A 24,854-nucleotide genomic window follows, 5' to 3' on the forward strand; every position below is an offset into this window, starting at 1 on the left:
TTCTTCCTTATGTCTTTGTGACTCATTATTATTATGTTGTAAAAATATTAACTGTAACTGGAAAGAAAGCATAACATCTACTTATGAAGTTCAATAATACTCACTAGCAATATCACAGGATTTATTAACTTCTTACAAAAAACATTAAAGAGAATTTTTTTAATGTTGTTTTTGTTCAGTTGCTGTCATGTCCAACTCCTTGCTACCCAATGAACTGCACCATGCCAGGCTTCCCTGTCCTTCACCAGCTCCCAGAGTTTGCTTAAATTCATGCCCATTGAGTCAGTGATGCCTTCCAACCATCTCATCCTCTGTCTCTCCCTTCTCCTCATCTCAATCTTACTCAGCAACAGGGTCTTTTCCAATGAATCGGCTCTTCACATCAGGTGGCCAAAGTATTGGAGCTTCAGCATCAGTCCTTCAGATGAATACTCAGGGTTGATTTCCTTTAGGGGTAACTGGTTTGATTTCCTTGCTGTACAAGGGACTCTCAAGTTTTCCCTAGCACCACAGTTGAAAAGCATCAATTCCTTGGTGCTCAGCCTTCTTTATCATCTAAGTCTCACATCCATACTACGGGAAAAACCATACCTTTGACTATATGGACCTTTGTTTGCAAAGTAATGTCTCTGCGTTTTAATATGCTGTCTAGGTTTGTCACAACTTTTTTTCAAGGAGCAAGTGTCTTTTAATTTCATGGCTTCAGTCAATGTCCACAGTGATTTGGGAGCCCAAGAAAGTAAAATCTGTCACTGTTTCCACTTTTCCCCCTTCTATTTGCCATGAAGTGAATGAGTGTCAAGTCAGCTTTTCCACCCTCCTCTTTCACTCTCATCAAGAGACTCGTTACTTTCTCTTTGGTTTCTGCCATTTAAATGGCATCTTCTGTATATGTGAGGTTGTTGATATTTTTCCTGGCAATCTTGATTCCAGTTTGTGATTTATCCAGCCCAGCATTTAGCATCCTGTACTCTTCATGGAAGTCAAATAAACAGGGTGACAATATACAGTCTTCTTGTTGTTCAGTCGCTCAGTCATGTCTGACCTTTTGTGACTCCATGAACTGCAGCACACCAGGCTTCCCTGTCCTTCAGTATCTCCCAGTGTTTGCTCAAACTTATGTCCATCGAGTCGATGATGCCATCCAACAATCGCATCCTCTGTCACCCACTTCTCTTCCTGCCTTCAATCTTTCCCAGCATCAGGATCTTTTCCAATGAATTGGCTTTTCGCATCAGGTGGCCAAAGAATGGAGCTTCAGCATCAATCCTTCCAATGAATATTGAGGGTTGATTTTCTTTAGGATTGACTGGTTTGATCTCTTTGTACTCCAAAGGACTCTCGAGTCTTCTCCAGCACCACCATTTGAAAGCATCAATTCTTCCACACTCAGCTTCTTTATAGTCCAACTCTCACATCTATCTGTACATGACTTCTGGAGAAACCACAGCTTTGACAATATGGACCTTCGTTGGCAAAGTGATGTCTCTGCTTTGATGATATAGCCTTGATGTACTTTTTTGCCAATTATGAACTAGTCCATTGCTCCATGTCTGGTTCTAACTGTTGCTTCTTGACTGCATACAGGTTTCTCAGAAGACAGGTAAGGTTGCCTGGTATTTCCATCTCTTTAAGGAGTTTCCAGTTTGTTGTGATCCTCACAGTTAAAGGCTTTAGCTTAGTCAGTAAAGCAGAAGTACATGTTTTTTTGGAATTCCCTTGCTTTTTCAATGATCCAGAGGACGTTGGCAATTTGATCTCTGGCTTCTCTGTCTTTTCTAAATCTACCTTGTACACTGGAAGTTCTCGGTTCACATACTATTGAAGCCTAGATTGAAGAATTTTGAGCATAATAATATATATATATATATATAATAACAAATTAAATGTTTAAATTAAAAATATAAAATTTTAATAAAAAATAAACCAGAATAAAAAAGTAGGTAGACTAGTATAATGAACTCCCAGGTGCCCATCAACCCTTTCCAAAAATAACACGGTCAAGTTTGTTTTATCTACATACCCTCTCCACTAAAGGAAATCTCTGGTGTCATAACATTTCTGTAAATGTGCCAGCACATATGTGTAAAAAGATAAACAATAATACCTTAATATAATGACTTAAATAAACTAGGGAAATGAATTTTAATATACAAATGACAATAATAACAAGTATTTTAATTCACCAATTTTACCTTATGTTAATCCCCCTATCTGTATATTTCAAAATTTCTATAACTATTTTTTATGCTTTATATGTTTTAGTCCATTATTTCTATATGTGATTTTTATTTATTTATTTTTTTCAGTTCAGTTCAGTTACTCAGTTGTGTTCGACTCTTTGTGACCCCAAGGACTGCCGCATGCCAGGCCTCCCTGTCCATCACCAGCTCCTGCGGTTTACTCAAACTCATGTTCATTAAATCAGTAATGCCATCCAATGATCTCATCCTCTGTCATTCCCTTCTCCTTCTGCCTTCAACCCTTCCCAGCATCAGGGTCTTTTCCAATGAGACAGTTCTTCGCATCAGGCGGCCAAAGTACTGGAGCTTCAGTTCAGCATCAGTCCTTCCAATGAATATTCAGGACTGATTTCCTTTAGGATGGACTGGTTTGATTTCCTTGCTGCCCAAGGGACCAGGGAGTCTCAAGAGTCTTTTTCAACACCACAGTTCAACAGCATCAATTTTTTGGTGCTCAGCTTTCTTTACAGTCCAACTCTCACATCCATACATGAGTAATGGAAAAACCATAGCTTTGACTAGATGGATCTTTGTTGGCAAAATAATGTCTCTGCTTTTTAAAATGCTGTCTAGGTTGGTCATCACTCTTATTCCAAGGAGCAAGCTTCTTTTAATTTCATGGCAGTATTTACCATCTGCAGCCATGATTATGGAGCCCGGGAAAATAAAAATAAAGTCTATCACTGTTTCCATTGCTTCACCATCTATTTGCCATGAAGTGATGGCACCAGATGCCATGATCTTAGTTTTTTGAATTTTGCATTTCAAGCAAGCTTTTTCACTCTCATCTTCACATTCTTCAAGAGGCTCTTTAGTTCCTCTTAGCTTTTGGCCATAGGGTGGTGTCATCTGCATACCTGAGGTTATTAATATTTCTCCTGGCAATCTTGATTCCAGCTTGTGATTCATCCAGTCTGGCATTTCACATGATGTACACTGCATATAAGTTAAATAAGCAAGGTGACAATATACAGCCTTGACGTACTCCTTTCCCAAAATGGAATCAGTCCATTGTTCCATGTCCAGTTCTAACTGTTGCTTCTTGACCTGCATACAGATTTCTCAGGAAGCAGGTAAGGTGGTCTGTATTCCCATCTCTTGAAGAATTTTCCAGTTTGTTGTGACCCCTACAGTCAAAGGCTTTTGTGTAGTCAATGAAGCAGAAGTAGATCTTTTTTCAGGAATTCTCTTGCTTTTTTGATGATTCAATGGATGTTGGCAATTTGATCTCTGGTTCCCCTGACTTCTGTAAATCCAGCTTGACCATCTCTAAGTTCTCAGTTCATGTAGTGGTGAAGACTAGCTTGGAGGATTTTGAACATTACTTTGCTAGCATGTGAGATGAGTGCAATTGTGTGGTAGTTTGAACATTCTTTGGCATTGCCTTTCTTTTGGATTGGAATGAAAACTGATCTTTTCAAGTCCTGTGGCCACTGCTGAGTTTTCCAGATTTGCTGGCATATTGAGTGCAGCACCTTCAAAGCATCATCTTTTAGGATTTGAAATAGTTCCACTGGAATTCCATCACCTCCACTAGCTTTGTTCGTAGTGATGCTTTCTAAGGCCCACTTGACTTCACATTCCAGGATGTCTGGCTATAGGTGAGTGGTCACACCATCGTGGTTATCTGGGTCATGAAGATCTTCTGTATAGTTTTTCCTGTGTATTCTTGCCACCTCTTCTTAATATCTTCTGCTTCTGTTAGGTCCATACCATTTCTGTTCTTTATTGTGCCCATCTTTGCATGAAATGTTCCCTTGGTATCTCTAATTTTCTTGAAGAGATCTCTAGTCTTTCCCACTCTGTTGTTTTCCTCTATTTCTTTGCACTGATCACTGAGGAAGGCTTTCTTATCTCTCCTTGCTATTCTTTGGAACTCTGCATTCAAGTGGGTATATCTTTCCTTTCCTCCTTTGCCTTTAGCTTCTCTTCTTTTCTCAGCTACTTGTAAGGCCTCCTCAGACAACCATTTTGCCTTTACATATTTCTTTTTTGGTGGGTGGTCTTGATCACTGCCTCCTCCCTCCTGGAAGTCATGAACCTCCGTCCATAGTTCTTCAGGCATTGTCTATCAGACTTAGTCCCTTGAATCTATTTGTCACTTTCACTGGATATACGTAAGGGATTTAATTTAGGTCATACCTGAAAGATCTTCTGGTTTTCCCTATTTTATTCAATTTAAGACTGAATTTGCCAATAAGGAATTCATGATCTGAGCCACAGTCAGCTCAGATCATGAGTACAGTCAATCTTATTTTAGCTGGCTGTAGAGAGATTCTCCATCTTTGGCTGCAAAGAATATAATCAATCTGATTTTGGTATTGACCATCTGGTGATGTCCATGTGTAGTCTTCTCTTGTGTTGTCGGAAGAGGGTGTTTGCCATGATCAGTGCATTCTTTTGGCAAAACTCTGTTAGCCTTTGCCCTGCTTCACTTTGTACTCCAAGGCCAAATTTGCCTGTACTCCAAGTATCTCTTAACTTCCTGCTTCTACATTCCAGTCCCCTATGATGAAAAGGACATCATTTTGGGGTGTTAGTTCTAGGAAGTCTTGTAGGTCTTCATAGAACAATTCAACTTCAGCTTCTTTAGCATTACTGGTTGGGGCACAGAATTGGATTACTGTGATACTGAATGGTTTACTTTGGAAACAAACAGAGATAATTCTGTCATTTTTGAGATTGCACCCCAGTGCTGCATTTCAGACTCTTGCTTACTATGAAGGCTACTCCATTTCTTCTAAGGGATTCTTGCCCACAGTAGTAGATATAATGGTCATCTGTCATCTATGTTAAATTCGCCCATTCCAGTTCATTTTAGTTCATTGATTCCTAAAATGTCGATGCTCATTCCTGCCATCTCCTGTTTGACCACTTCCAATTTACCTTGATTCATGGACCTAACATTCCAGGTTCCTATGCAATACTGTTCTTTACAACATTGGACGTTACTTCCATCACTAGACACATACACAACTGGGTGTTGTTTCCACTTTGGCTCCATCTCTTTATTATTTCTGGAGGTATTTCTCCACTCTTCTCCTGTAGCATACTGGGCACCTATCAACCTGGGGAGTTCATCTTTCAGTCATATCTTTTTGCCTTTTCATAGTTTTCATGGGGTTCTCAAGACAAGAATACGGAGTTCGTTTTCCATTCCCTTCTCCAGTGGACCATGTTTTGTCAGAACTCTCCTCCATGATGCATCCATCTTGGGTAGCCCTACACATCAAGGATAATAGTTTCACTGAGTTGGACAAGCCTGTGGTCTGTTTGATCAGTTTGATTATGCCAACCCTTTGAATGTGAGGATCACAACAAACTGTGGAAAAGTCTTCAAGAGATGGGAATACAAGACCATCTTACCTGCCTCCTGAGAAATCTGTATTCAGGTCAAGAAACAACAGTTAGAACTGGACATGGAACAATAGACTGATTCCAAATTGTAAAGGAGTACATCAAGGCTGCATATTGTCGCCCTCCTTATTTCACTTGTACGCAGAGTACATCATTCAAAACGCCAGGCTGGATGAACCACAAGCTGGAATCAAGATTGCCAGGAGAAATATCAATAACCTCAGATATGCAGATAACACCACTCTTATGGCAGAAAGTGAAGAAGATCTAAAGAGACTCTTGATTAAAGTGAAAGAGAATGAAAAAGATGGCTTAAAACTCAACATTCAGAAAACTAAGATCATGGCATCCAGTCCCATTACTTCATGGCAAATAGATGGGGAAACAATGGAAATAGACACTTTATTTTGGGGGGCTCCAAAATAACTGCAGATGGTGATTGCAGGCATGAAATTAGAAGAAGCTTGCTCCTTGGAAGAAAAGTGATGACCAACCTGGACAGCATATTAAAAAGCAGAGACATTACTTTGCCAACAAAGGTCCATCTAGTTAAAGCCATGGTCATGTATGGATGTGAAAATTGGACCATAAAGAAGACTGAGCACTGAAGAATTTATGCTTTTGAACTGCGGAGCTGGATAAGACTCTTAAGAGTCCCTTGGACCACAAAGAGATCGAACCAGTCACTTCTAAAGGAAATCAATCCAGAATTGGAAGGGCTGATGCTGAAGCTCCAGTACATTGGCCACCAGATTCAGAGAATTGTCTCACTGGAAAAGACCCTGACGCTGAGAAAGACTGAAGGCAGGAGGAGAAGGGGACAACAGAAGATGAGATGGCTGGATGGCATCACTGGCTCAATGGACATGAGTTTGAGCAAACTCTGGGAGTTGGTGATGGACAGGGAAGCCTGGTGTACTGCAGTCCATTGGGTCTCAAAGAGTCAGACATGACTGAGCAACTGAACTGAACAGAATTTACCTTGATTCATGGACCTAACATTCCAGGTTCCTATGCGATATTATTCTTTACAGCATCAGACTTTATCACCAGGCATATCTACAATGGGGTGTTGTTTTCACTTTGGCTCAGCCTTTTCATTCTTTCTGGAGTTATTTCTCCACTCTTCTCCAGCAACATATTGAGCACCTACTGACCTGGGGAGTTCATCTTTCTGTGTCATATCTTTTTCCCTTTTCATATTGTTTATGGGGTTCTCAAGACAAGAATACTGAAGAGGTTTGCCATTCCTTTCTCCAGTAGATTATGTTTTGCCAGAACTCTCCACCAAGACCCGTCCGTCTTGGGTGGCCCTACACGGCATGGCTCATAGTTTCACTGAGTTAGACAAGACTGTTATGCACATGATCAGTTTGGTTAGTTTTCTGTAACTCTGGTTTCCATTCTGTCTGCCCTCTGATGGATAAGGATAAGAGGCTTGTGGAAGCTCCCTGATGGGAGGGACTGTCTCTATTTCTCTATTCATAAAATGTCATATAGCACCATATCTAATGTATCCTTTAAAAAAGGATATTAAACATTCTATATACTCAAGTTCATTAGATTTTCTTTACTCATTGACCTTGCCTAGATATCAAAATGAAATTATTTGGCATGATCTGTTTGTAATTAACCTTTGGTGTCTTCCATAGTTCAATTTCTTGTCCTCTTGATGGTACCGAATGACTGCTTTATTAATTGCTCCAGTAATTAGCCAGCCATTATTATTCTCCAGCTATATATATTATCCAACTGAAATGTTGATATAAATTTTTTTGTTCTGTGACTCTTATTTTCTGTATAAATCTATTAAGTATTTTGCTACTAACAAACTCACTCTTTTGTATTTCTTCTCTAACTTGCCTCTCCTTTTAAAAAAGGTCAACTATTAAATTATTAGGAAGATCCCCTGGAGAAGGAAACGGCAACCCACTTTGGTATTCTTGCCTGGGAAATCCGATGGACAGAGGAGGCTGGTGTGCTACAGTCCCTGTGGTTGCAAAAGGGTCAGACACGACTTAGTCTTAGTGACCCACATCCCATCAAATTAAGTGATATTTTGCCTTCTAGGCTTTGCCTTGATATGTTCCTTTGAAAAATTAATTTTTTAAAATGAAAAAATTAATTTCATTTCCTTAATCTACATGATAAAATTATGATGAAATCAAACAGAAGCATGAATAGAATAATTTAAAAATAGGAATCATCAAATTTCATGTTCTAAATTTATATCAGTTTCACTAGTGCAACAGACACTTCCTCTGAGAAAAAATGATAATTACCATTTGTACCTTAAGTAAGGATTTTCCTGAGGCCCCAGAGAACCATAAATAATACAGTTTCTTTTAAAAAAGAGAAAAACAGAAATTTTCGTTTTCTTTCATCAAGTTAACAAGAAGTAAAACAAATTACAAAAGCTGGAGTGAAGCGATTAGTTTCAAAATAACTGCAAGGCAAGAACTAAATTTAGGTCATCAAGACTAAATTAAAACAAATTTTTTTTAAGACTAGATAAATGCCAGAGAAGGGGACGACAGAGGATGAGATGGCCGGATGGCATCACTGACTTGATGGATGTGAGTCTGAGTGAACTCCGCGACTTGGTGATGGACATGGAGGCCTGGCGTGCTGCGATTCATGGGGTCGCAAAGAGTCGGACATGACTGAGCGACTGAACTGAACTGAAAGGCCAGAATCATTTCATTGTTATGGCAGTTCAATCATAAGTCAGGGCTTACAGGAGTATCTCACTTATCAAAATAAATATATTTTTAAAAACTGAAAAAGTTTGGAAATTTTCACAATTCAAGTCACATTTCAAATGCATTGGTTCAGTCGCTAAGTCATGTCTGACTCTTTTGTGACCCCATAAACTGTAGCCCTGCAGGCTCCTCTGTCCATGGGATTTCCCACACAAGAATACTGGAGTGAGTTGCCATTTCCTCCTCCAGGGGATCTTTCCAACACAGGGACTGAGCCCGCATCTCCTGTACTGGCTGGCAGAATATTTACCACTGAACCACCTGGGAGGCCCCCTTCAAATGCATTCAGTTCAGTCAGTTCAGTTTAGTTGCTCAGTCGTGTCTGACTCTTTGCAATCCCATGAATTGCAGCACGCCAGGCCTCCCTATCATCAGCTCCCAGAGTTCACTCAGACTCATGTCCATGAGTCAGTGATGCCATCCAGCCATCTCATCCTCGGTCGTCCCCTTCTCCTCCTGCCCCCAATCCCTCCCAGCATCAGGGTCTTTTCCAATGAGTCAACTCTTCGCATGAGGTGGCCAAAGTACTGAAGTTTCAGCTTCAGCATCATTCCTCCAAAGAAATCCCAGGACTGATCTCCTTCTTCTGATCTCCTTCAGAACTGGTTGGATCTCCTTGCAGTCCAAGGGACTCTCAAGAGTCTTCTCCAACACAACAGTTCGAAAGCATCGATTCTTCGGCGCTCAGCTTTCTTCACAGTCCAACTCTCACATCTATATATGACCACTGGAAAAACCATAGCCTTGACTAGACGGACCTTTGTTGGCAAAATAATGTCTCTGCTTTTCAATATGCTATCTAGGTTGGTCATAACTTTTCCTCCAAGGAGTAAGCGTCTTTTAATTTCATGGCTGCAGTCACCATCTGCAGTGATTTTGGAGCCCAAAGTGCATTGCTGCTGCTGCTGCTGCTGCTGCTAAGTCACTTCAGTCGTGGCCGACTGTGTGCAACCCCATAGACGGCAGCCCACCAGGCTCCCCCATCCCTGGGATTCTCCAGGCAAGAACACTGGAGTGGGTTGCCATTTCCTTCTCCCAGAATGCATTAGGAGTTTACTAAAATGCATTAGGAGTTTACTAATTAAAGGTATCCTGAAATGAATCCTTTCATACTGCAAAATCAAACAAAATAAATAAAAACTACTTGTTTTTTGATTAACCATCAAATAGAAATAATACCTAATATTAAGTGCTTAATTCTGTGTACTAGTTTCTGTGCTCTTGTTTTACATCTGTACTCTTCATAGAGACCTTGTTAATGCCCACACCCTATCCTCTTGAATCATCTGTGAGTTCTCTTGCCATTGCTATGCACAGTCATACTGATGCTGATAGCTTCCCACTTTAAGGACCCACAGCTTTTCCTCCACTTCCTCCCTAGGCTTCCTGGGATCACCTTCAAAATACATTTCCTGCCCCCTAAATCCTTAACCTCAGTGTCTGCTTTTGAAGAAAACCCTAATTAAGACTGTTGGTAATAGAAGTGGTACTAAAAAACAGACTCTCAGAGTGGGATTCTAGAATAGTATCACTTACTGGTCAGCTGGCATCAGGGATCCAATTTCTATTGATATATGAGTGGTGATAACCCATACGATGTCACAGCAGCAGAATGACTAAAATTCTTACCTGGGGTGGACTGAAATGTAGAAGAGGAGGAAGGAGAACGTACAAGCTTACACAACAGCTCTAATACTTGAAATATATGGGGGCAATCATAACTGTAATATTCTGGAGTTAGTATTTGTTAACTGCTCTAAAAAGCTCTGAAGAATGGGACCAGCAGGCTTGGGTAAAACGCCTATCAAAATGCAGAGCAAGCTGTAAAAAAAACAGAATGCTGTGAAAATCAGCATTTAAAGTAAACCTTATCTCCTATGCCCAGAGAGCAGACTGTACTGAAAATTAGGTCTAATATTTGACCGAGTAGCTGAGCTACAAAGAAGACTAAACATACAGCCTTAGCAGACCTCCCTTGCTCTGATAAGAAGAGAGTCAGATAGTGAAACACGGGATGGTGATATTGGGTTCGTTAAGAACATTGAACACTCATATTCTGCCAAAGCCTCTGGGCTGAAAGGATCCACTCCATTCCCTTTCATAAAGGAAAGCAGCCTCTATCTGCTTGGAGATTTGCGAAGGCAGTATTGAGGAAGATGTCCGCCTCAAGATGTCCTGCCTCCCCTCATCACCTCTAGACCAACAAATTTGGTCAGATCTTACTCATAATCACTCTAATTGTGAAATACAGTCTCTACTATGGGAAAAAATAGTTTATTCATCAAAAAGCTTCTGACCCTGTCTGACATGTATTATTGAGAATTGGGCACACATACAGAAGTGTATGTTGAGGGTGTTAAGCTGAGGCAGGGGGCAGAATACCAGAGAGAAAAAAGTGTATTTACACAGAGGCACTCTCCTATGACTCAGACTATAACTTCTAGCAAGAAAACCTTAATGAGGTTCTGAAACAGTGACGGTATGTCAATGTGAGTTAGAGGATTCCAAAATAGAAGGCACCAGAGCATTTAACCATTAGAAGCAAGATTAATGTATTTGGCATAAAAGACAGTAAGGTCAGAGCAGCAACCAGAGAACCTTGACCTTCAAGGCCATTTTTCTTTGTTGAGGCAAAAGAGATGGGTAGTATGTTCATTTGCTAGGGCCTCCATAACAAAGTTCCACAAACTGAGTGACATAAACAACAGATATGTATTGTGAAGGCAAGAGTCCAAGATTGAGGTATCAGTAAGGCCAGTTTCTTCTGCAGGCTGAGAGCATGGGTTCCATCTCTATTCAAGTGGTTTGCTGGCAATCTTTAGCACTCATTGGCTGGCAGAAGCATCACTCTAATCTCTATCTTCATCTTCATGTGGCATTCTCTTGTATGTGTTTTATATGTCCAAATTTTTCCTTTTTATAAGACCCAACCATGTTGCATTAGAGGCCTAATCTATTCCAATATGGCCTCATCTTAACTAATTATGTCTTCCATGACCTTACTTTCAAATATGGTCCCATTCTAAAGTATTAGGGTTTAGTACTTCAACATATGAATTTTTAAGGGACACAATTCAACCCACAATTAGTAGAAAATAACACTATTGCTTGACTTTTATGGCCAAAAAAGATGGAGGACTTAAGAGTAGAAGATTAATGTGTAGTTTCCAGATCTGAGCCAGTTCAAAGACCTAAAGCCCATGAATGTAAGGGGAGGACGAGTCCTTTCAAGCAAAAAAAAAGTCAGTGTTTCTCCATTCATTCTCCAAAGGGATGTGCTGCCATTTACCAGAGTAGCTCAACAATGGTGGCAGAGTAATACTCATCCCACCCAGGGACTGTTGGATATAGTTTCAAAGCTAACATTGACACTAGGGTACCCAAAATATGTATATGGCCACCCAGTGAGAATAGAAGCATATACAGTCCAAATAATAAAAGGAGTCCAGGTCCAAGTCCATCTCACAGTTGGCCCAATGGGTCTACAGACCCACCATCTGGTTATGTATCTGGCCCTTGAATACATAATTGAAACGGAAATATTTAGCAGCAGCCAAAACGTAAACATTGGTTCTTTGACCTGTGAAATAAGATCCATTATGATAGAAAAGGGCAAAGGAAGCCCCTGATATCCCTTACCCTTTACCCTCTTTCAGGTAGTAAATCAAAGGAACAATGTAGCCATGTGCTGCAAAAAAAAAAAAAAAAAAAAAAAAAAAATTGTGCAACTCTCAAAGAGTGGCTCCTGCACAAAATATACAGCTCACAGATGGATCCATTTGATATGTTTGTACAAGATAAAAATCCACTATTACACTATAGCCCATGCAGGAATGAACTACTTCAGTGTTACTTAAAATGTGGTCCACAGATGAAAGCAAGCTCACAAACTGTTTTTTATCATTCCACAACAAGATAGATATATATATATACGCAAGTATGAACAGTGAGAGTACACAGTTGAAAACATTTATATTAACTTTCAGTTCAGTTCAGTTCAGTTGCTCAGTCGTGTCCAACTCTTTGCGACCATGAATTGCAGCACGCCAGGCCTCCCTGTCCATCACAACTCCCGGAGTTCACTCAAACTCATGTCCATCGAGTCGGTGATGCCATCCAGCCATCTCATCCTCTGCTGTCCCCTTCTCCTCCTGCCCCCAAACCCTCTCAGCATCAGGGTCTTTTCCAGTGAGTCAACTCTTTGCATGAGGTGGCCAAAGTATTGGAGTTTCAGCTTCAGCATCAGTCCTTCCAATGAACACCCAGGACTGATCTTTAGGATGGACTGGTTGGATCTCCTTGCAGTCCAAGGGACTCTCAAGAGTCTTCTCCAACACCCAGTTCAAAAGCATCAATTCTTCGGGGCTCAGCTTTCTTCACAGTCCAACTCTCACATCCATACGTGACCACTGGAAAAGCCATAGCCTTGACTAGACAGACCTGTGTTGGCAAGGTAATATCTCTGCTTTTCAATATGCTATCTAGGTTGGTCATAACTTTACATTATCGCAAAAACCAAGTGTGTGATTTTATATTTTACAAAATGATCAATCATGATGACTTGGAACAAAAAGTCCTTCACATGGTCAGTCTGAGTATCACTATTCTAAAGGACAGGAGTGAAAGAAAAATTCCAACACCAGGCAGAGGTTCATCATCTTTGTATGAGAGAGAAGTGGTTTGAGGTAAGGATATATATGAATTGTTGGTCAATGGCTAATAGCTCTGCTAATTTATCAGGAGCCTGGAAGGAGCAATAATGGATGATCAGACACAAAGAGGTCTGTAAAAGAAGCATGCAGATGACCCTATAGGAGTAAACAGAGTAGCCACAAAGTGTAAATGAGCATCTAGGTGGAAAAGATGATCCACCTCATGTCAGACAGCCTCTGTCCTTAACCATGTTGATGTTTATAGAGCAAACATGGAGGCTGGGATGGAAGTTATGTGCATGGGCACAAAAGTGTGAACTCTTTTTCACCAAGGACGATCTAGATATTTTACAAATATTAACTACCTGTGTTAGGCACCAAAGACACATACATGTAAACCACAGCCCCTGGGAAGGCAATGTCTGTGCTGAGTGCTAAAGTATGAACAGAATTTAATTGTGAGGAGAAAAGAAGCAATGACTTCCCAGGAAGAGAAATGGCACACACAAAGCCATTTGGAGAACCAGACGGAGTATAAGTCTGAATCAAGGGAGAATGCCAAGATAAAGGTAAAGCTGAGATCATTAAATGTTTTGGACACCTTTTAGGCTTTTATAATGAAGGTGATTGATAACTATTAAAGGATTTTAAATAGGAGAGGGTTTAGAGAAAAAGAAAGGATATATTCAAAAGGGGTTTTTGAAAGGAAGTCAAAATTTGGTAAAACAAGGAAGAGGAGGCTGGTGGGCTACAGTCCATAGGGTCGCAAAGTCAGGCACAACTGACCGACTTAACTCATAGCGCAAGGAAGAAAGATGTCTAGGACAACCCAGGTTCTTTTCTAATCCCTACATCCCCTTTGAAGAAACTTCTTCTTTGAATCCCTATTTTATTTCTACCTTAGTGGACTTTTGTTTTTGTACTTTAGTCACATTTCTCTCCTCCTACTGATAAACTCTTTATGGGCAGACACTATGACGTATTCCCATTACATGGTCAGCAGAGCCAGAGCTTAGGTTTGGAAAGTGAGGCACTCACTTTTGGGTTTATGTCATGGCAAAGCTGAATCTGGGCTTCTCGGTGGCTCAGCAGTAAAGAATCCCACCTGTAATGCAGGAGACATGAAGACAAGAGTTTGATCCCTGGCTTGGCAAGATCCCCTGGAGAAGGAAATGGCAAACCACTCCAGTATTCTTGCCTAGAAAATCCCATGGACAGAGGAGCCTGGCTGGGCTACAGTCCATAGGGTCGCAATAGAGCCGGACACGATTAAGTCACTTAACGGTAACAATGACATATCTGAATCCCTTCTTTATTTAAAAGCTTGATATTTACTCACTACGGATTTTTTGCATACACTGATTTTTTTAAACACTGCATTAAAATAGTATTTATCATGATTACCAAGGGTTTTTTCGCATCCTGTTAAATTTTCTACCCAAGGCAAGTACCTCACTTACCTCATTCTAGTTTACCTGCCCTGATTGTCAGCATCTAATAACACAAGCAGGTACTTAAATGCATGCTGAATGGGGAAAAAGCAAACTAATGGCATAAACAACAAGATGGATGGTGATGCACCATTAACAGAGGCAGTGACTACAGGAGGAGCAACAGAGTCTGGAAAAGATGATGAGATTATAATGCATGTCAAAACACTGCATAGTGTATTATCTTATAGATCATTTATTATTCAACACTGGAAGCATTTATAATAGGAAATATTAAAGACTGCTAGTACTCAAGGAATTGTCCTCAGGATATTTCCTTATTATCTTTTTAAAACATATTAATATTTGAGTTATTGAAGCAATATCCAATCTCTTAGCTCAGTTTATGAGTTACCATTACTTAGGACACCAATATGAACTGCTCATTATACAAATGTATAATTAACACTTACAGACTTTGCCATTACACTATCAATACTCTGGGATTGCAAAAGAGTTGGACACAACTGAGCGACTAACCAACAACCAACATCCTATCAGCAAGGCCTAACCTGACCTCTATGAAATAGCATCTTCATTACTTTATTTCTTTATCCTAATTCACTTTTATTCATAACACTTATCATCACCTAATAGAGTAATATGTTATCTATTTTTCTTTCCCCTTTAAAAAGATGAGCTCCATGAGAACTTTGGGATATGTCTCTTTTGTTGTATCCCCAACACCTAAAATAGATGTCTTTGAAGGCCATGACAAAGGATGGGAGAGTGGTTGAAGGAAGGCTTACACTGGCACAGAAATAAAGTAAATTTAAAGTAAATATTGCTCAGTCATGTCTGACTCTTTGCAACCCCAGGGACCGTAGCCTACCAGGTTCCTCTGTCCATGGGATTTTCCAGGCAAGAATACTGGAGTGGGTTGCCATTTCCTTCTCCAGGAGATCTTCCCAACCCCAGGAATCGAACCCAGGTCTCCCGCGTTGTAGACAGACACTTTACCATCTGAGCCACCGGGCACAGAAATAAGACAAAGCAAATAAATAAAGCCCTGTATGGATAGAAAACTGGAGTTAGAGCTCAAGAGAATGTGAAAGAAATCCCTAAAAAAAAATGAAACTGCAAACCAGAGCAATAAGCTCAGGAGCTTACCTACAATTTATCTTGGAAAGGTTTTCCAGTTAGGTAACCAATGAGATTGGGTTTTTACAGCCTTTGACCAGATGAGATCCAAATCTCTGTAGAAAGCTGGTACCTTCAATGGGCTATCTGCTTGGGTATCACTAGCATACAAGATGAAAAGAAATGTGCTTCAGCCTGGGCTCTGGGAAGAATGAAAAAAGTCTTCTTGAGAATTCTTGACTATAACCTACCCTCAAGACTTCCAGCTTTAAATTTATACTATCTACACATGGTCCTAAGCACCAAAATCAAAATAAACACTAGTTTTGGGGTGTGCTAGTTATCAACTTATTGTATCTCAGCTCCAAATCCTCTCTTCTTTGTCCTGCTTTGTCATGTTGGGGCTTGACTCTATAAATATTTCTCCTGTGCTTGATGACACAATGTTAAGCTTTGTCAAGAGTATCTTGAAGGGGCAAGGTTGATCAGCCCATTAAGAGGTAGGTCAATGGCCTAACTTCCAGAGTGAGGACATAGTTAACTGAAAGAAATATGCCCACTGATGAAACCAAACCAGATGGCTTCTTTCACCCCACCAGACCAAGGAGATGACCTGCAGGCCTGTGTTTTAAGGTTTTCAAACCTGGATTTGAAAGACACAAGTCTTATCAACCCCAGTAGCAGACTCAAAGCAGAGTCAGATGTCATTACAAAGAAGAAATACTCATTTGCAAAGAAAAAGGCATTTGCCCTTTTGTCAAAACTAAAGAAGTTCCAGCACCTCCTTTTAAATGTAAAGAAAAATGGTGGCATCAGCAACTGCTTACAGACCCAATCAGCATCCACAGACATGTGGCAACACAACATGCTGATGAGATTTTCCAAACCACTTGCTTTAAAGCAGCTGGCTGTGACACTGAGCACCTCAAAGAGTCTAGAGTCTGCAAACAAAAGGAACCCTTTCATAGAGGACCTTACCCATAACCATGAAGTGTCTGCTTGGCTCCCCGATATAGGCTGCTTTTGCCCTGATGAGCTGATGAATGACGGAGGGTAATGATGAAGGGGAACTTGCTACTTTATTACTGCTACTGTGACCTGAAGGATTCTGACTGGGTCTGTGCCTGGCAGACAGCTCTGTGTCAGCAACTGCAATTCACAGGCAAGACCAGAAAGAGGCTTCACCTCTTTCTCAAGGAGCCTGGATGTGATTGACAATGCTCATCATAGAACTCTGGAGAGCCACTACTAATTTGTTTTGCTATGGAAGGAATGAATGGGACAGTTGGTGGAAGCAGATTAGCCACCAGACTCTACATAGAACTGATGCTTTACTGCCCACTGTTTGAGGATTACATGTGTAAGGACAATTTTAAGACCAGCAAAAGAAGAGTTTACTGTTTTCCTGAACTGTGTGTTGGTGAGTTTGAAGAAATTGTGCCCATGGGGATTAGTCCCAATAAGACCTCCTACAAGAAGCCCGGAACCCATTTATCCCTAGGTGAACTTCACAAAGTAGAAAATTTTCTGTCTCAGGAAAATCAAGAAGAAAGTGATACAATCCTATGGGACTACAAAAACTCCTATGAAAGCAAAATAGGACAATTCTAGGGCTCCTTAGCCCCAGACATCAGGAAATTCAGTCATTTCCCTGGCTACTTTGATGAAAATCTAGAACTTGTCAAAGAGAAGAGGGTGCTGATGTTTTGCACTGTGGCATCTGCTGTGAGTGGGGTTCAGTCAACCTCAAAGCTAAGGGAATGTGCAAGGAGTGTTCCAGCTCAAGGGTGGTCCACAAGTACCTGGAGGAGTTACCTGATGGCTTTTACATAGGGAAGCTGGTTGCTTTTGATGAGCATCAGGTCTTATCCTTCAACAGTGACTTAGTGTCAGAATGTTCCTACTATGGGGTCCCATGGGACCAGTATAAACGCTGCTTTATTCCCCAGTACTGTCAGCTTGCCTTGACCTGCCCTCCCTGCCAAGAACAATGATTCACAGCCTGTTGTGTCACATGTCAAAACAAACGAAGCAGACAGTCTGCAAGCCCAGCCCAGAGCAGCTTTAAAGAATAATGCAAGTACACAGCCCAAGGGGCACATGTACCCAGGGAGCTCTCACAGCAGGAGTCACTCCCCAAGAGCCCTGGGCCCAGGCTGGCTATTGATGAGGGTGGGCCATGCTTATGTGAGCAGTCCTATCTGCATTTCCCCACACAGCTAGGTTTGGGGTTACATGTACTGGAGAATGTTAGGGCTATACCTAACAGAGAAATGGGGACCTGTAACAGAAACACAGAACTTCAGTGATCCCAGAGCCACCATGGCCAACTGGTCACCATGTCGGCCACCTGTCCCTCACAAGAGGAGGGAAGAGAAATTTGGGGGCCAATCTCTTACTGGAGACATTCTGACTCAGAAGATGCAAGAGCACAGAAAAAGGCGAGCTAGGTGGGATCCCAAAGTTGCTGAAGGAAAGAGCCTTGAGCCTGGTGAGCTGACCTGCTCCTTCTATGCCATGCAACAGGGCTGGCAGTAGTCGTTTTAGGTATCCACAAACCTGTCTGTCCCATGGCAAAGGTGTGAAAGCTGCACAGACCTGTAAGTGGAGCCCTCTGAACCAGGCCCCTTAGGTTAATCTGCCATCCAGCCCTCCCCTCCTCTTTTCTCTGCAAGCCTGAGAGCAGTAGACCAGATAAGGATCTGTAAACTATGGCATTTGGCCCACCTCCTTCTATAAACAAAGTTTTACTGGAATAGCCACACCCATTCATATACATATGATCTATGGCAGAATCAAGCATCTACAAGAGAGACATGACCTGCAAAGCCTACAGCATTCACAGGTATATCTCAGAGATATTCAATTCGAAACCACAACAGTGAAATGAGTTACATGAATTATTTCATTTCTCAGTGTATATAAAAGTTATGCTATAGTCTATTAAATGTACAACAGCATTATGTCTGAAAAACCAATGTACATAACCTAATTAAAATTTTTTATTGCAAAAGAAAAGGTAAATTGTTTCAAATAAATTGATTTTACCCATTGAATACAATAAAACAGAAGTTTTTTTGTGAAAACATAATACAAAGTTAGTAACATAATTCTCACTTAACAGGCACCCTTTTCTCCCAGTGGTAAAGCTGACTTGAATTTTTCACAAACTGAAATATTCCCTAATCACATCTAACATTCAAAGAAATTCTCAGCTACTTCTTTAACTCAATAGATATATTTTTTAGTATCTATTTATTTATTTATTTATTATTTGGCTCCACCAGGTCCTAACTGTGGCATGTGGGACTGTCAATCTTTATCGCAGGATGCAAAATCTTTTTTAGTTGTGGCATGTAGGATCTTGGAAGAAAATTTAGTTGCAGCGTAAGACATTGAAAGAAAAGCTATGATCAACCTAGACAGCATATTAAAAAGCAGAGACATTACTTTGCTGACAAACATCCATCTAATCAAAGCTATGGTTTTGCCAGTAGTCATGTATGGATGTGAGAGTTGGACTATAAAGAGCTGAGTGCTAAAGAACTGATGCTTCTGAACTGTGGTGTTGGAAAAGACTCGTGAGAGTCCCTTGGACTGCAAGGAGATCAACTAGTCAACCCTGAAGGAAATCAGTCCAGAATATTCACTGGATGGACTGATGTTGAAGATGAAACTCCAATACTTTAGCCACCTGATGCAAAGAACTGACTCCTTAGAAAAGACCCTGAAGCTGGGAAAGATTGAAGGCAGGAGAAGAAGGGGATGACAGAGGATGAGATCATTGGAAGGCATCACCGACTCGATGGACATGAGTTTGAGCAAGCTCCAGGAGTTGGTAATGGACAAGGAAGCCTGGCGTGCCATGGTCCATGGGGTCACAAAGAGTCAGACATGACTGAGCAACTGAACTGAACTGAATTGAATGTAGTATCTTAAGTTGAAGCAAGCAAACTCTTAGTTGTGGCTTACTGGGATCTAGTTCTCAGACCAAGGACTGAACTCTGTCCCCTGCATTGGCAGCATGGAGTCTCAGCCACTGGACCACCAAGGAAGTTCCTCAATAGTTGTATTCGCTTTTTTTGAAGATTTATATCCCATATCTACATGGATGGTTTTTAAGCAGGTATTTAGGCCAGTAGGCTCCAGTTTCATGTATCATAAGATCGGTTGTTTACATACTCCATTTCACATTCCAAATATCTTCCCATTTTATAGGCTGATAAAGTGTTAATATGTTTTGGCTACAATAAAAATGAAAAACATTCAGAAGAACAAGGCTTTCCAATTTATGTATCTAATGCTTATCAGTATAATTTAAACTTGCTCTATATTAGAACTATTTAGTACAAAACACAGCCCAACCCATATTCCACCATGTAGCACCTTGTGATGTTCCACTGTATGTGTCAACTTCACTGCGCATGGGGTGCCCAGAGATTTGGTCAAACATTATTCTGGGTGTTTCTATGAGGATGCTTTTAAATGAGATTAACATGTCAATCAGTAGACTGAGTAAAGCAGATTGCCCTCCTTAATGTGGGTAGGCATCATCCAATCAGTTGAATAAAACAAAAGGGTTGGGCTTCGCCCATGTAAGACAGAATTTCTCCTGCTTGCCTGCCTTCAAATAGGAACATCAGTTTTTTTCTGCTTTTGACTGAAGCAGAAACACTGACTCTTCCTGGGTCAAGCCTGCTGATCTTCACACTGGAACTACATCATCAGCTCTTCTGAGGCCTCAGCTTGTCGACTCACCTTACATATTTGGGGACTTAGCCTCCCTGATCATGTGAGCCAGTTCCTTATATTTATATTTACTATGCATATATGTGGGCTTTCCTGGTGGCTCAGCAGTGAAAAATCCACCTGCAATGCAGGAGATGCAGGTTTGATCCCTCGGTGGGGAATATTCCTTGGAGAAGGAAATGGCAACCCACTCCAGTATTCTTGCCTGGGAAATCCCATGCACAGAGGAGGGTCCATGGGGTCACAAGAGTTAGACATGATTTTGCAACTAAACCACCACCGTGTGTGTGTGTGTGTGTGTGTGTGTGTGTGTGTATCATGCTACTGATTTTGTCACTATGGAGAACTCTGACTAATACATAATTCAAATGATCTCCTATTGACTCTTGCTAAAACATCTCTCCTAAACAGCTATACATGCTCCAAACCTTTTCCCATCTCAAAAGGTATTACAATTATCATCCCCTTTCCTCATTTCCCCCAACCTCCATCCCACAACCTACTGGAAATATTCCTACCTCATCTCTAATTATTTAGTTAGAATATGAACTGGAATCTTCTTGAAAATCCTTTCTATCCTCTAGGCCACTGTTGCTTGGCCAATGGGAAGGGAGAGACATCTGATCCAAGCTGAGACAATAAAAAGCTACACATACAAATGAGATTTTTTTTTTCAATTTAGAAACTGAAAGAGAGTTGACTGAAGTCCCTTTTTACCAGCAGCCACGTGCAGTAATCAGGCCTAAGAGAACAAAGTAAACACACAGAGGCAAAAGCTAGAGCTGAAAAAAGGGCCCTGCTTACAATACCCAACTCCCTTGTCCCATTCATTCCTTAAGCTTACCCTCACCTTGCCTCTCAATCTCAGTCACATTAGTAAATAAATTCTCTTTTTGGCCTAAGCTGATCTGAATTAGGTTTCAGTTTGTTGGAGCCAGAAAAGTAAAAAGAAAGTGAAGTCGCTCAGTCGTGTCCAACTCTTTACAACCCCATGGACTACAGCCTACCAGCTTTCTCTGTCCAAAATCTATGCCCTGGGGTTTTCCAGGCAAGAATACCAGAATGGGTTGCCATTTCCTTCTCTAGGGGATCTTCCAGACCCAGGGATCAAGCCTGGGTCTCCTGCATTGCAGGGAGACACTTCACCCTCTCAGCCACCCCAATTGTGTGCAAATCATTATGGAAATTTACATAATTGAACAAATTAACTTCAAGTGGTTTCTATACTCACTAGATAAACTGATAAACTTTCATAAATTGATATTATTCAAAATATTACATGTGTTCAATATTTGCCCTAAAAACATCACTAACACTGAGGCTACTTAAAATGCAAAGGTTACCCAGGAATACTCTCTCTTTGCTAATGTTTATAAGGGACTTTTTAAATTAGAAAGCACAATTAAAAACCATAATGAGCTCCATGTTATCTGATGAACACTATAAGGTCCCATTAAAAATGTTATATTAAAAAATACAGTAATAAAAAATCCTATGAAGTGTTATGATCAGTGAAACTTTCAGGAAAACCATAATATTTATAAAATGGGGTCATCAATAAATATCTTTTTGGTATTTATAACTTATAAAACAAAGTTTTAAGTTTAGTATTTTCTTAAACTCAGTTGGAGGAAGGCTGAAATTTATTATTTTCTTAAAAATCACAAAATCCCTATTATAGAGAGCACATTTATTATGAACCATTAATACATAAGTCATATGGAAAATAAACTAGTCCCCAAATTTTTATTCAATAAAATCAATGTTATCCTATTACACAGGAAAAATGATGGCTTTCATAACTAAAATTCAGAGATAAACACATAATCTTTGATACCCAGTCTTTATTCACTAATTTCTAAAGTTGCTAATAATGGTTTTAATAGCTGGTTTATCTAATCTCATTGTCTGTATGTATTTTCCTGAATGATGTGCTATGCAGCACAACTGTGAATAAAGACAGTATGAGAAAGAAGGAAACACACATATGCACTTTAAAAACAAACTTGATAAGAACTTAGTCATGAGAGGTTTTAAATCCCATCAGGATCATAGTTCCACGTAACTTTTCTTTTTCACTCATTCTAATTTCACCAATTAGGAAAGGGAATCGGATACACTGAGTTAAGAGAGGAAAAGGAAGCATGGAAGGAGTTAATACTTTTAATGACGTAATTAAGACAATTAGATGTTAAGAAGTAAATAAGTTAGTAAAAGCTTTAACAAATTATAAGGCTCCAGAATCATGTGTATCAATTAGAAAAGTTAGGTTTTTTCATGTTTTAACTTTTTAGAAATGTAGAAAGTATTGTTAGCTTCACTTGCCCAATAGCATCATAAGAACTGATAATAAAGTTCAGTTCAGTTCAAAGAACTACATTTTCACAAATTCTTATATAAACTGAAAACCCTTGATCCTAATGCAGTGTTCCCAATTCCATACCCCATAAGACCTCACAGAATAACCACTCTGTCAAGAAAGTAGCAAAAGAATTACCAGAGAATGTAGAAAGGATGTCCCTGCTAATAATAAGATCCTATTCAGAAATTCTTACCCATGTGATTCCTCTAATCCAATAAATATAACTTTTTTTTGGGGGGGGGGCTGTGCTGGGTTTTACTTGCAGCATGTGAGATATAGTTCCCTAACCAGCTATGGAACCCAGGCCCTCTGCATTCAGAGCATGGAGTCTTAGCCACAGGGCCACCAGGGAAGTCCCCAATAAACATGTTTTAAAGTTACAAGTCTCTGGCATTTTGGCACCCAAACAATGAAATGTTAAGAAAGGTTTAGAGTCCATTTTAAGGAAAGCATTTTAATCAAAGAGTCTGTCAAAATGAAACGAGTTAATATAAGTAACATCAATGAAAGGTTTGGTGGGAAAGATTATAATCAGTTCAGTTCAGTCACTCAGTGGTGTCCGACTATTTGCGACCCCATGAATCGCAGCACACCAGGCCTCCCTGTCCATCACCATCTCCCAGAGTTCACTCAGACTCATGTCCATCGAGTCAGTGATGCCATCCAGCCATCTCATCCTCGGTCGTCCCCTTCTCCTCCTGCCCCCAATCCATCCCAGCATCTGAGTCTTTTCCAATGAGTCAACTCTTCGCATGAGGTGGCCAAAGTACTGGAGTTTCAGCTTTAGCATCATTCCTTCCAAAGAAATCCCAGGGCTGATCTCCTTCAGAACGGACTGGTTGGATCTCCTTGCAGTCCAAGGGACTCTCAAGAGTCTTCTCCAACACCACAGTTCAAAAGCATCAATTCTTCAGCACTCAGCTTTCTTCACAGTCCAACTCTCACATCCATACATGACCACTGGAAAAACTATAGCCTTGACTAGATGGACCTTTGTTGGCCAAGTAATGTCTCTGCTTTTCAATATGCTATCTAGGTTGGTCATAAGGAGGTCTTAAATAGTAAGGTATCTCAGAAGATTAATACAACAAAGAAAAAGACATGGATTCTTCATACATCTCATAATGAAGAAGAGAGTATAAACTGAGAGGATAAATACTATGCTAGTTTTGTATAGATAAGAAGGAGGTCATATATACAAATATACTTGTCTATGTGAGAAATAGATTTAAGGGACTAGATCTGAGAGACAGGAGTGCCTGATGAACTATGGATGGAGGTTCGTGACATTGCACAGGAGACAGGGATCAAAATCATCCCCAAGAAAAAATAAATGAAAAAAGCAAAATGGCTGTCTGGGGAGGCCTTACAAATAGCTGAGAAAAGAAGAGAAGCCAAAAGCAAAGGCGAAAAGGAAAGATATACCCACTTGAATGCAGAGTTCCAAAGAATAGCAAGGAGAGATAAAAAGAAAAGTCTTCCTCAGTGATCAGTGCAAAGAAATAGATGAAAACAATAGAATGAGAAAGACTAGAAATCTCTTCAAGAAAATTAGAGACACCAAGGGAACACTTCATGCAAAGATGGGCTCAATAAAGAACAGAAATGGTATGGACCTAACAGAAGCAGAAGATATTAAGAACAGGTGGCAAGAATACACAGAAGAACTGTACAAAAAAGATTTTCATGACCCAGATAATCATGATGGTGTGACCACTCACCTATAGCCAGACATCCTGGAATGTGAAGTCAAGTGGGCCTTAGAAAGCATCACTACAAACAAAGCTAGTAGAGGTAATGGAATTCCAGCTGAGCTATTTCAAATCCTAAAAGATGATGCTGTGAAAGTGCTGCACTCAATAGGCCAGCAAATCTGGAAAACTCAGCAGAGGCCACAGGACTGGAAAAGGTCAGTTTTCATTCCAGTCCCAAAGAAAGGCAATGCCAAAGAATGCTCAAACTGCTGCACAACTGCACTCATCTCACACACTAGTAAAGTAATGCTCATAATTCTCCAAGCCAGGCTTCAGCAATACATGAACCATGAACTTCCAGATGTTCAAGGTGGATTTAGAAAAGGCAGAGGAACCGGAAATCAAACTGCCAATATCCACAGGATCATCAAAAAAGCAAGAAAATTCCAGAAAAACATCTATTTC

At 40.3% G+C, this 24,854-nt stretch overlaps 1 protein-coding gene and 1 pseudogene across 1 annotated transcript in view; one reads left to right on the forward strand and one right to left on the reverse strand.

Moving 5' to 3' along the window:
* Nucleotides 1–24,854, reverse strand: part of ANKS1B (ankyrin repeat and sterile alpha motif domain containing 1B) — a 1,178,069-nt gene that overhangs the window by 1,106,355 nt on the left and 46,860 nt on the right. The gene's annotated exons all lie outside the window — the stretch shown is intronic.
* LOC138435222 (thiosulfate sulfurtransferase/rhodanese-like domain-containing protein 2) lies at nucleotides 16,162–17,893 on the forward strand (annotated as a pseudogene).

Source organism: Ovis canadensis, chromosome 3, assembly GCF_042477335.2.
Source record: "Ovis canadensis isolate MfBH-ARS-UI-01 breed Bighorn chromosome 3, ARS-UI_OviCan_v2, whole genome shotgun sequence".
NCBI classification, from domain to species: domain Eukaryota; kingdom Metazoa; phylum Chordata; class Mammalia; order Artiodactyla; family Bovidae; genus Ovis; species Ovis canadensis.